We start from the raw sequence: 12,998 nt of genomic DNA, 5'->3' as shown, positions 1-12,998 counted from the left end.
GCAACATATTTTCTGGTGATACCTAAGAAACATATTTCTTGGGTTTCTGTAGCAGAAGGTGATGATAAAAGTTTTCTTGGACATTTAATGATTATTGGCAAGAAATCTCCTGCTGATCTGGGCTTGAATATGGGTTATTATCGAAGGGGGGTAAAGGAAGGCACAGAGAGAGACAGTCTGTCTATCGTTTTTATTGCCACATTCCTGGAGGTCAGCAGACAAATTGGGATAATTTCTCCTTCTCTAAGCAATAATCTGGTTTGGAAGTGTCAGTATGTTAAACAATATACTTATCTTTGCCTATGTATGGAGAGACTGAAGAAATAGTTTAAAACCCTGTTCATAATAAAATATATTGCTGTATGGTTTATAGTAAAAAAAAAATAAGATGTGAATTAAATGACAACACGAAAGTAACTGATCCTTCTATTAGGGCTACAAGACATCCTGAAAGTAGGGTTCAGTATTTTCCAGAGTTTTCCCATAAGACCTCAATCATTTAAGATGCCTCATGGCCCAGTAAGTTTAGAAAATGTCACATGCTATAAACTGCTCATGGAGATTAATTTTTCATTTTAACATATAAAGGTTCTGAGGAGCTCCTGCTTTAAAAAGACCAAGGTTAACCCTTGCATTTACCCAGGGACAACTAAAACAAGTCAGCAAAACTTTGACGTAATCTGATCTTTCCCTTTGTCTGGAGAGGGAACCAGTTAGTGGCTAAGTGATTTACTCAAAGTCTCAACCCAGTTATTGGTAAAGACAGATAGGACCCAGGTCTCCCCAATAGATTCTAGGTTAGGAGTATTCTTTCTCAGATTTCTTTTTGCCTCACACAAGGTAATCGGAATACAGTGAATCCATAAGTGGGAGCAAAACAGAGCTTTGCAAGCAAAAACCCTATGGAAGCTCCGTGATAGTGCTGGAACATGGGTGGGTATTGGCCAACAGGGAGAATTGAGACAGGCCAAAAGAAGCGTGGAGCTTTCCGGAGAGCAGATAAAACATTCCTGATAGGACTCACTCTCACCACTGCATCTCCCTCACCCCTGCTGTTTTTCCCCTTTTTATTTTAATAGACTAAATTTTTTCAAGGAGTTTATTTATTTATTTATTTTTTATTTATTTATTTTTGTCTTTTTGCCTTTTCTAGGTCTGTTCCCATGGCATATGGAGGTTCCCAGGCTAGGGGTCTAATCAGAGCTGTAGCCACAGCAATGTGGGATCCGAGCCACATCTGCGACCTACACCACAGCTCATGGCAATGCCAGATCCTTAACCCACTGAGCAAGGCCAGGGATCGAACCTGAAACCTCATGGTTCCTAGTCAGATTCATTAACCACTGAGCCACAACGGGAACTCCAAGATTTATTTTTTAATGATTTTTATTTTTTCCATCATAGCTGGTCTACAGACTTAAAGGAAACTTTAAGTGAAGGCAAAATTAAGTGGAAGTTACAGCAATATCCTATTTGCCCCCCCCATATGCACAGCTTCTCCCACTATCAACACCCAGCCTCACAGTGGTACAGTGGTTATAACTGATGAATCTACACTGACACGTCATAATCAACCAGAGTTGGTAGTTTACCTTTGGGCTCACCTTTGGTGTTGTACATTCTGTGGATTTAGAAAAATTGATAATGACATGCATTCACCATTATAGTATCATACAGAATGCATCCCTCTTTGTATTTGCCATAAATGATAAAATCGAAATATAAAAGCAAAATATCTCCACTCTACAAAGAAAGCAAAATCCAACTGGGGAAAGAACTAAATTACATTAGAAATTCAGTTTTATGAATCACTTGGGTTTAGGGTTTTTTGGTAGCAGTGCATTCGTGCCGTGATGTTATTAATAGTATCCAATAATGTAATAGCATAGGGTTCCCTCCTCTCTGCTCTCTCTTATTGTTAGTATGTTATCGGTAATTGTACTTGTCCTCTGCCTAGGACTTGGCTTTCAGGGTGTATTAATTCAGCCAAGATTGAAGAATAAGTCAAAAGCTTTTTAGGAAATTACTAGTGAAGAAAAATTTGTTTAAAGGTATTAATTACACAATGTTGTGAAGACGCAGTGCAGGGGGTCACATAGATTAGAAGGAAAAGAATTGTTGAGAACATCAGGATAAAGTGATTAGATGTCTGAACAAATAACAGGAGTTGCCCAGGCCAGAATCCCATTAGATCTGACATGTTCTCAGTCTCCAGTGTGATAAATGGGCCTTTTGTTCCTGCCTGAGTTCACACAAAGCCAGGAGAGCTCACTTAGGAGTGAGGGAAGAAAAGAGGAGTAATGAAGGAAGGAAAAGTTACCTTAGGTTTGCGGGCAAAATGGCCTTTGGCAAAGCATTTTGATTATGATTTCTTTGCTCTTTCATTTATTCTCAATAAATAGATGCAAATTCAGTGCTGGGTTTATTACTCTGGGAAAAGAAGGATCTTTTCCCCCTTTGCCTCAGAACAGGCATAATGCAGAACTTCTCAGAGATCTTTTTCTCCATATCACTCTTCCATTTTCCTCTGCCTCAGGTTCAAGAACTGCAGTTTGCTCTGCCTTGGACTCTCTTCCCTGTGATTTGAAGGATGAGCATTTTTAGGGGAAAAATTGTCTTCTCATTTTAATCTGTCAACCCTGCTTCCAGAGCTCTGCCTATACACAGGAGAAACCCATTGGTATAGCAGGTATAAGTGATGTCCTTTTGTGACCATTATCTCTCCTCTATCAATTTTACATATGATCATGAAAAACATGTTTTCAAAGGTCTCTGAAACTGCAGCTGCAAAAACTTTGTTAGTCTACATCTTAGAGCTGGCATCCACTTAGACGCGGCAGTCTATTTTTCCAATCCGATTTCATGTCAACTGCTACTCTCTTTCTCCACTGCATCCTGCTCCTCCCCCGCCCACCTTGAAAAGCAAACTACTTCTTGCTGCTGGGTGCACCAGAAACATAAGTGAACTGCAGCGGGTTGGTGTTCAACCTCCACGCCACACAGCTCTGCCTGACTGATTTACAGAGACTGTGCTCACGATGGCTGTCCTGGGGCCAATAAAGATTTTAAAAGGAGGGGATTATAGAGAAAGAATGGCCCAGGCATTTTCATGAGAGTTTCTCTATACTCCAGAGGAGTCTGAGTTTCACAGGATGGCAAGATCAGCTATAAACCACATCTTTCTGAACTGTGGAATGTAGGGTTCCCCAGGCATAGCTGGAAGGGGCTGGGAGGGGGCAGTTAGAAGAGAGATTATAAAGCCCTGGAGGAGACCCTCAAACAATAGAAAACATAAGGTCTGTCTTTCAGGAGTATAAAGACTATTCTGGATAAGTAGTTAGGACAAGAGAGAGGGTAGATAAAACTTCAGGTCATTAAAATGGTACGTGATATATGATTGTCATGGGCAGCAATTGTGAATAAATTTGGAGAGGAAAACATTTCTTTCCAGAAGGTTCTGGAAAGGTTTCAGAAGGAGAGTAGAATATGACTTGGATTTCAAAAGAATCAGCATCACATCAACTTAAAGATTATAGTAGACATAATTGTTAATGTAAAAATCCCCCATTAAAACAAAAATGTAACAAAAAACCCCTACTTTTATGTTCCCTTTCAATCTGGGACTATGCATTTCAGAGTTAATATAGTGTGCCAAAAATTATGTATTGTGCCTTTTTTACATACATTTTGAACATAGTTTGTAGACACTGTATAGGTGTCTGCAAAACAGCAATGTACAATAGCATGATCAGATTGTTGTCTTGTTTTAGTTTCTGTGACTCTCCCAGATTTAGCACTGAAATTCCTGCAGCCAGACACCTCTTTCCCCACCCACACAGTCTCAACAGAAATGTTGGTCATCCTAATAAAAAGACCCCAACTTCATGGAAAATTACAATCTGATGGAGGCAGGACTGTAAGCCTCTAATTTTAGGTGCACTGAGTGTTAGAGTGGCGGTGCAGAGGCTTTGATAGTGTCTAGTGCCTAGGAAAGAACCCTGAGGAAGTTATATTTCATGAAGTTTGAAGAAGAGTGAGTTAGGGGAAGAACTCCCTTAAATTATGCTATAGTTACAAACACACCCACTGTGGGAAGTGAAATTACACTCTTGAAGTTGGTTTTTAACCTAGAAGCAAAATCCTAGGAGAACATGGGGTTGATCATATGCTTAGACAGGCTAGGAGAGTTCTGTCCACACATGACTGTGTATTAGTAGAACTACATATTAGTCTTATTCTTCTGTAATGATAAGTTTTGCTAATTTGTTTGTTTTTTATGTTGGTAACAAATTTTGCAATTTTTCAATAATTGAACTTCAGATAGAATGCCACCTCATGATCACAGTTTATATAGATGATTTTGTATATTTCTGACATTTTTCTCATATTGTTTATAGTTACACATCCTATTTATTTCCTCTTCGAAAAAAATTGAAACACATGGCCTGTCTCTTCTCTTGGCATTTCCATGCTTAAGAAATGATGGCAATCATAAAGAATGCCCCTTCTGACCTTAAAATGACTCTGTAAGGACAGACTTGTGGAGGTCACGGCATGTCCATGGACCTGAGTGAATATCCACACTATATTCCACCTAGACCATCCCCCATTTCTATTTAAGTACTCTTTCTTCAGATGTGCTAATACCATTGATTAAGCTACTGCTTACTGCTTTCCCTTGTAGTCCAACTTTTAGATTTTTCCCATGGTTTTTTGATTTTTGTTTGTTTGTTTGTATGCTTTGTTTTTTTTTGTTTGTTTGTTTTTTTGCCTTGGGAAATATTCTACAAGGAAAGTTGCTTTCTAAAACAGTCAAATATTAGCCATTAGGATTTTACTGGTGAAGCTCTCAGAGATTGTGGGGCATCGCACTCATTCTCACATGTTTTAGACATATTTCTCTATTGATACTCTCTCTTCATCCATCTGCTACCTTGCTCCTCAAAGAAAATTTTATGTAGGTAGTGCCTCCATAGTCTTCCAATATTTTTGCCAATGCCTGCACAGGAATAATGTGACCAGCCCCAATGGTAATCTTAAAAGTAGAAGTCATACTTGACCCCAGAAATTGTCATAATGCACTGTTTATTTCCCAATGAAGGATAGAAAGAAAGAAAGAGTTTTTAGTTGAGGGGAGAGAGAAATTTTTATGTAGTCCAGGAACATTGAATAAAAGAAAATATTTGATCAGGATTTTGAAAAAACAAGAAGAGTGGAGCTCCAAGTAGAAACTGCTGTTTCTCTCATCAGCATATTTTCATGAATAATGGTAAGGTGTGGTAGCATTTTATTTTGCTAATGTGATTCATATACTCCTTGGGGCTTCACATCAAGCCCACTGACCCATTAAAAGAGGCTTTCAGAATGTTTTCAGACAAGCAACTTCTAACCTGGATAATAGTAACCTGGGGTGAAATGTTTGTCTCTCCAATTTTTTTCAAGTTCATGAATCTCTGGTTAGCCTGGCCACTGTGCCTTATCTAAAGAGGGGATAATATACAATGTTCTCTCAGGGAGACAAATGATGGGTCATGAGACTGTGGCATGGAGCTGAGGAATAAGGAAAAAGTCCTCTCATGATTGAGATACCTGATCAGGTTACACATATCCTTGCAGAATACCCAGTCAGGCACAAATACAGCTTTATTTCACCACAAAATAATAAATCATAAAGAAGAATGTGCTAATTTTTTTTTCCAAATTAAATTTTCTTTGATACTCAACCTTCTGAAGAATAAGGTGAAGCTAAGACAGACATTTATTTGGTGAAGGCTTAAAATAAAATTTCAACTGAGAAAAAAATAATAACAAAAAATGCAAGTTTAATGTCTAACAAGACATGCAGTATGTAATTAAACTCAACTTTATCAGCTCCAGCATTCATTAAGGGATTCTAAGCCTGAGGAGCTATGAAGTTCTTTAAGAGGCAATCAATAATCCATTACAATTGTGACACCAACTCTGAACCTAATTACCAGCAACAGAATAGTTGTGGCCCATTTAAAAAGATAGTTCCTATTATTAGAGGTGAGCAAAGGTATGTGGGGGTTAATCGACTTTGGCTTGTATTTCACCAAACCTATACCTTAATTTTTTCCTTTATAATACTATTGAGGAAAAATGCTAATTAGAGCTGTTCATTAGCCTTCTGTGTTCTTTCTAACCTTGAACGCCATGTTTGTTCTTTCTGAAAACCTTGCTTTTCAAGTATTCTGAAGAGTGGATCATTTAATTTTATGGTATTTTATAGGATTTCCACTGAATGTTTCTTGTTTTCAGCAGCCTCATGTGTTGCTTTCACCAATCTTTCTTTCAGTGCTCCTTAATTTACTCTGATAGAAACCCACTCCCCTAAAGCCATTTGCATTTGGATCTTTGGAGTGACATTGTCATTGAACATTCTGTGTTGACTCTTCTACGTGTCTGTAGTGCTAGAACAGATTTGAAAGAGTCAAATTGTGTACATGCTACCACCTTGTGTTACTGATGTTACTACTTTCTTACTTTGGGTTCCACAGAAGAAAATCTTGAGACAGGATTTGATGTAAGTAATTTATTTGTATGGTAAAGAGAACCCCAGTAGGAATTGTGGACATAAAAGAGTGAAGAGAAGACAGCCTACAAAGAATGATATTCATCAAGAAAGGTTTAGTATGGGCCATTGGAATTTAATCCTACTGGGCAAATTCTGGAGGCCAGGAAAAAACACACACCCTCGAGATTTCTGCCCAACAGGCTGAGGAGCTGAGTGTATACCAGCTCCTGTCAGTTATGGCTCAGGATTGCTTCCAGGGTGCATTAATTCCCTGTTCTGTCATTTGGATGACAAAGTACTCAAGAGCTAAGAGAATGCCCTCAGTGTTGGCAGCTGGAAGTCAGGCAGTGTGTACTGATGTGGCAAGGGCAGGGGACGTGGAGAAGGTGCTCAAACCTTCTGCTCCACCCACTGCTAGTGGGGCTTCTGCCTACACCTGCCAAAGTACTTGAGGTCTAGAGGACTTTGATTAGACTCTAACATTCCCAGTGATCCTTGTCCTTGCAGACATTTTAAATTTACAAATTTACATTGAGTATTAGTAGCTGGTGAAATGGGCTTGAGAAATAGCTATAGAAATATGACAGGAAAGGTCTTGGCAGGACAAGAAGCTACACGACTTGAGGAAGGGAGAGGCAATAAAACACAGTGACTGTTACTGACAATTATCTATACAGTTACTACCAGGGATAGAAAGAATCATGCAAGGAGATCATTTTGCTAATTTCTTGTAGCACCCAAAGAATCAAAATCAGGTAATAGCCTATGATTAGACTGGGTGACGTGTGCAAGATACTGTGTGTGTGTGTGTGTGTGTGTGTGTGTGTGTGTGTGTGTGTGTGTGCACACCTGCATGTGCATGCCCGTGTATGAGCCAGAGGGTTCATGATATGTGGATATATAGCTGGGAGATGGATCCACAAGACTGCAAATCAGGGCTAATTTTTCTTGCTCAGTTTTTACATTAGGCTCCACACTATAATGCATGGGTCCCCACTCATCCCTTGTCATAAAATACTGTTCTTCAGATTTATTTTCAAAACCACAACCTGTCTCTGAAGGCTGAAAGACTCCAAGTAACGGTATTATTTTAATGAAGAAGCAGAAGGACATCTTAAGGAATTCAGCTGATTATCTCTAACACAACCCACGAGGTTTTTCTGTGATCTCAGTTTTCTTTTGAAGAGTGTTATTTTGGGGAGCCACATCAGCATGTGTGAGGTTAGACTTCCAGATTGAGTGAGAGTGAGAAAAATCAGACTTAGCTCTTCAACAAGGATTGCTCAGTTGTCTTTCTGGGATTGTTCATAAGCCAGTGCTTATGGTGGCAAGTGCTGCAATGATGTTTATTTACCTGCATGGCCTAGATATGGCCATTTGAGGATTATATTCTTCATATGCCTACAATGGAATCCTGTGAAACAATTTAGAATCTGAAAGTTTCTTTCGTTTTGATTGAACCTTGATCCAAAGTATTTTTTTTCCATTTATTTTCTTCTTCTCAAGGATCATGAGTATACCTTAAAACAATTTTATGTACAATAGTCCTGTGGATGCTAATTAGGAAATAATCGGCCTTTGTAGTCTTTTGGAATCTCCTAGGAAATTAACATAATTGGCTATTTCTTGCATGCTGAAGTTTCACACCCTTGATGAAGGACACATTCATCTTGCATTGATCTTTCCTCAATTCCTCATCCCCCCTGTTCTTTGCACCTAATGGGTATTCAATAAATCTTGGTTAAAATAAATGCATCTTCTAAATCGTTCAAAGTCAGTCCTTTAGTCCTCTGTCCAGTTAACACCCTAGAATATTTCAAAACAGTTGAGCTATTTGTTCACTGGTCCCTTTCAGCTACCATGCCATATAAATCCCACTGTAAACTCAGTTTACTCAGGCCTTATGGAAGTAGGCAGAATGATATTAACCCAAGCCAAGAGTGGGCTTTGGGATTAGATTTGTTGCTTTCAATTTGGAATCTGTTATACCTGAGGGTACATGTTCACTAAGCCTTAGCATGTTTCTCCCATGGTAACATAAGATGTATGGTTGTGACTTGGCCTTGATTTTCTTCCCTAATTAGCATCTACTTCTTTACTAGACCTGCACCTAGTTTAGATTCCAACTAAGCTGGGACCTTGATACCTTGCTTAAATCATGCTAGTACATTCTCCAAGGGGCTGGAGCATATGCAAAAAACTTAAGCTATTGTCTGTAGTTCTCCTATGAATGTATTTAGGACCAAAACTATTCCTTCACCAAACACTTGACCTAAGGAATTTGCTGTCACTTATATCCATTACACTGAATCATGCTGATTAAATTTGATCACCCCAGTTTTATATTTCCCTTAGCCATTCAAATAATAAAACCTATTGGATTATTTATTTATTGATCCTCTTACCCTTCCGTGAGGACCACTCTGCCCCAGGCACAATATTGCAAGAGATTCTGTCTTTTCAACCTATATTTTGGATTCTCAACTACTATACCTAGAGCTAGAGCTGGTTCTACACCCAATCACTTTCCCTCCTATCTTGTTTTTCACCCATACCCAGTTGTCCTCCTCATCAGCTCACTCATAGAAGTTCTTATTTATCCTATATCCAGGCTTACCCATCTCACAAGGGCTCAACTAACTTTAGTCTTTATATAATCCACTTACTCTTGCCAAGTACATCCTATTGTTTCTTTATAGTTTATATGGTAGTTAGAGTTAATAATTGATTTTGTATCCTTATAGGAAGAATAAAGTCATATAAATTAATTAATTGGGGGTATATTTATTGAATACCTAGTATGTGTCAGGCACAGCAGGATACAGTGAACAATACAGACAAGACCCCTACTCTCAGGAAGGTTACATTCTAGCAAGGGAAGCATTCATTTAATGAGGATCCTCAATCCTTCATTATTCCCAGGTTCCATATTTACAAATTCGCCAACTCACTGAAATTTGTTTGTAACCCCCAAATCAACACTCGCAGTACTTTCATAGTCATTTATAGACAGGCACAGAGCAGCAAAGAATTTGAGTTGCCCAATGCCCATGATTCCAGCTGAAATATACAAAACGACATTGGCTTTTGTTTCAGTTTATATGCTATAAACAAGTGTCCTTTCCATGATGCATTAAGTACCATGTTTTTTGTATTTTTGTTGGTGAGTTTGCTTCTTAAAATGCCCCCTGCCCCCCAACCTATTGCTGTCTAGTGTTCCTAAGCAAGAAGACTGTGGAACTGAGAAGATGCTTGTGTTAAATAAGCTTTATTCAGTCAGGATTATAGTGCTCTGATTTCAATGCTAATGAATCAATAATATATATTTTCAAAAGCTCTTTAAACAGATAACACACGTAAACAAGGTTATGGATTGAGCAGAGATTCACAGGAATGTAACTCTGTATTTGCTCAGGAGCAGTGCTTCAGTATTCACTAATTTAGTGAGTGACTTTATGGAACATAAGTACTGTGACTAATCCACTGTATTTTTTAATAAAACCTCTTCATTTGCTTATGTGATAAGTATTACAAATTAATGGCACTCCATACCATGAGAGTGTATAAGAGAGGGACTTCATCTGAGAGGGTAGGAAAGGCTTCCCTGAAAAGTAATGTTTTAGCTGTGACATAAAAGAGATGTGGGGATTAGCTGAGCCCAGAGTGGAAGGAAGGACACTTCAGATAGAAGCAATAGCATAGGCAAAGTCTTAAGGCAGGAAAGAGTGTGATTTGTTAGAGAAATAAAAGAAGGCCACAGTGAGAGGATAATTGTGTATGTGGAGAAGAGAATGATGAAAGGCAAAGCTTTAAACATGGACAGGGGACAGTTCATGAAGGACCTTGTGGGCCAGGCTAAGGATTGGAATTTTACTGAAGAGCAAGGGAAAGATGCTGATGGATTTTTGTTGAAGGACTGATCATTCTTCTTTTCTAGGAAGAATGGATTAAAGACAAAGTGGAAATAGTGTGATGATGAATTAAGTTGTGACAATGGGTATAGAGAAAATATGAGGAAGTATACATAGAAACAGATTTATAAGAGATATGAGAGGTAAAAATGACCACATTTATTGACTGAGGAGACACAGAGGCTGGGGGTCAAGGAGGATAAACTCAGTAGGCTCATCTGAGTAGACGATTTCTGAAATGGCAGAGCTATTGAAGAAGACCACAATTAGAGAGGATGTAGTAAATTTTGTTTTCAATGATGGTTACGACAGGATCTCTCATTTTGTCTGCTTTTGTGCAATATGACCTTCCCACTGACACTTAAGAGGTGGGATGTTTTCCCCTCTCTTTGAATCTGGGCTAGTTTGTCTAACAGAATACAGTGAAAGTAAGGTGGTGCTGTATTGTTTCTGAGACTGGACCTGAAGAAAATCACAACTTCTGCCTTCATCTCTTGGAATATTCTTTCTTGGAATCAAGATGCTATCCATGAAGCAACCCAAGCTGCTCCATGGAGAAGCTCACCTGCAGGAGAACCAGAACCCTGGCTGATCATCCTAGTTGACTTCTAGCATCACCTGCCAGGCATATGAGTTTTGGACCTTCCAGCCTTCTTAGCACCTAGTGACCCCACATGGCGCAAAAGAATCTTCAGATAACTTTCAGAATCATGAGAAAAAATTACTTCCTATTTTAAACCATTATGTTTTATTAGAGTGATTCATTATATAGCAGTAGCTATCCAAAACAGAGATAATAGGAATTCAGTTTAAGGAATGTTCATGAGATGCTGTGGAACATTTCAGTGAAGATGATTCTCAGGGAGCTGGTTATAAAGTCTGGAATTAAGAAGTGACATCTGAGCTAGAGAATATAAATTTGGGAGCTGTCAGCATATACATGGTATTTTTAGCCATGGAAGTTGTTGATCAAACAAACAAAAACTAGCAAGAACACAGAGATAAAAAAAGTAAGGTAGAATTAGAACTAGGTTTTGAAGAAATTTAACATTTAACGGCCATGTATGGAAAAGGTATCCTCCATGGACATTAAGAAGGAGAAACCAGAGAGATTTTTATTCGTACCACAAAAGCCAAGAAAAGAAAGAGACTATTTCCAGAAAGAGGATGTGATCAATAGTAGATTCAAAAGCTAATGAAAAATTATATAAAATGAGTTCAAAGTGTATCACTTATTGATTTATAATCAAGGGGGTCATTGATGAGTCATCTCAGTAAATTTCCAGAGTACTATGATTGACTTCTTACATTGTTGTTAATATTTTCATTTTAACCTTTTTAGGTATAATGGTTAACATTGCATCCTTAAGTGTATGTAAGACATTGTATTGGACTCTTCATATATTATGTCATCTCTAATTTAATCGTTATAACAACCATTTTTGAAGCAACTAAAGTTTAAAGAAATTGAGTGAGCTCCCTAAAATTATTTAGCTAGTAGGTAAATACTACTAGATAGCCTCTGTTCTTTTCTTTAGCCCCCACACCATCTCCATATCCTACCCTCAGGCCCATCATATTTATGACCCCAAGTCTACAGAAGGAAACGAAGCCACATATCTGAGTTTGATATGATTGTGTCCATAATGAAAGGAAAAGTAGCTGTTACTGAGATATTATTGTTCATTATTTTTTGTATAATAATATTTACTTTCTCAGATTTTTTAAGAGTCCCTATCTTTTAGAGGTACACAGTGAAATATTTACAGATGAGATCTTATATTTTGCATATGCTTCAAAGTTATCTGGTTGAGAGGGGAAGTATGTAGGTATGAGTGAAACTAGATTGGCCCTGTGTAGGTGTAGATGAAACTAGATTGTTAAGGCTAGATGATGAGTAAAGAGGGGACCATTGTACCATACTCTCTGCTTTTCTATAGTTTGAGATTTTTTTTTAATAGTAAGTTAAAAAAGTAAGTGTCTTAGTGAGGTTCTGAGGCCTTTCCAGTGAATAAAAGTGCATGGGCTTTGTAATAGCTATTTTGGTGCTTAGAGCTTTATTTCTATTGTTTTTTTCTCTAGTGTTGTGGATAGCTAGAAGTGATAGATAAATGGCCCTGAAATAGATAGAAGGAACTATTTATTACGTACTCTATAAAACCTGGAAAAAGAAAGAAAATGAATCTCAAATTTTAATTTACCGAATAATCATTAAATGTGACATTTATCATTATTCTATAAGCTGAGTAGCATTTGTGAGATGACAATTAATTAGCTGTATAGTTTTATAAAATATATGTTGCTTCTAATCGTTATGGCCCACTTTCCTTGTTTAATACAAAATCAGAAGCTCGTAGATGCATCAGAAATCTCTCTGGATTTGCTGTTGCATGGTTCCACAGGCATTTTTCCCTGGAGACATGGTAATTTTACAACTTTTAAATATTCAACCAACTCTAATTATAAATAGTTCTCTTTCAAAAGCGATAGCCAGACTTTTGGCACAAGTGCTTCTCATTATAGGGGTAAGGATGACAGTGTAATGACTGATG

The sequence above is a fragment of the Phacochoerus africanus genome, chromosome 1, assembly GCF_016906955.1.
Source record: "Phacochoerus africanus isolate WHEZ1 chromosome 1, ROS_Pafr_v1, whole genome shotgun sequence".
In the NCBI taxonomy this organism is placed as follows: Eukaryota; Metazoa; Chordata; class Mammalia; order Artiodactyla; family Suidae; genus Phacochoerus; species Phacochoerus africanus.
This window is presented reverse-complemented; position numbering follows the sequence as displayed.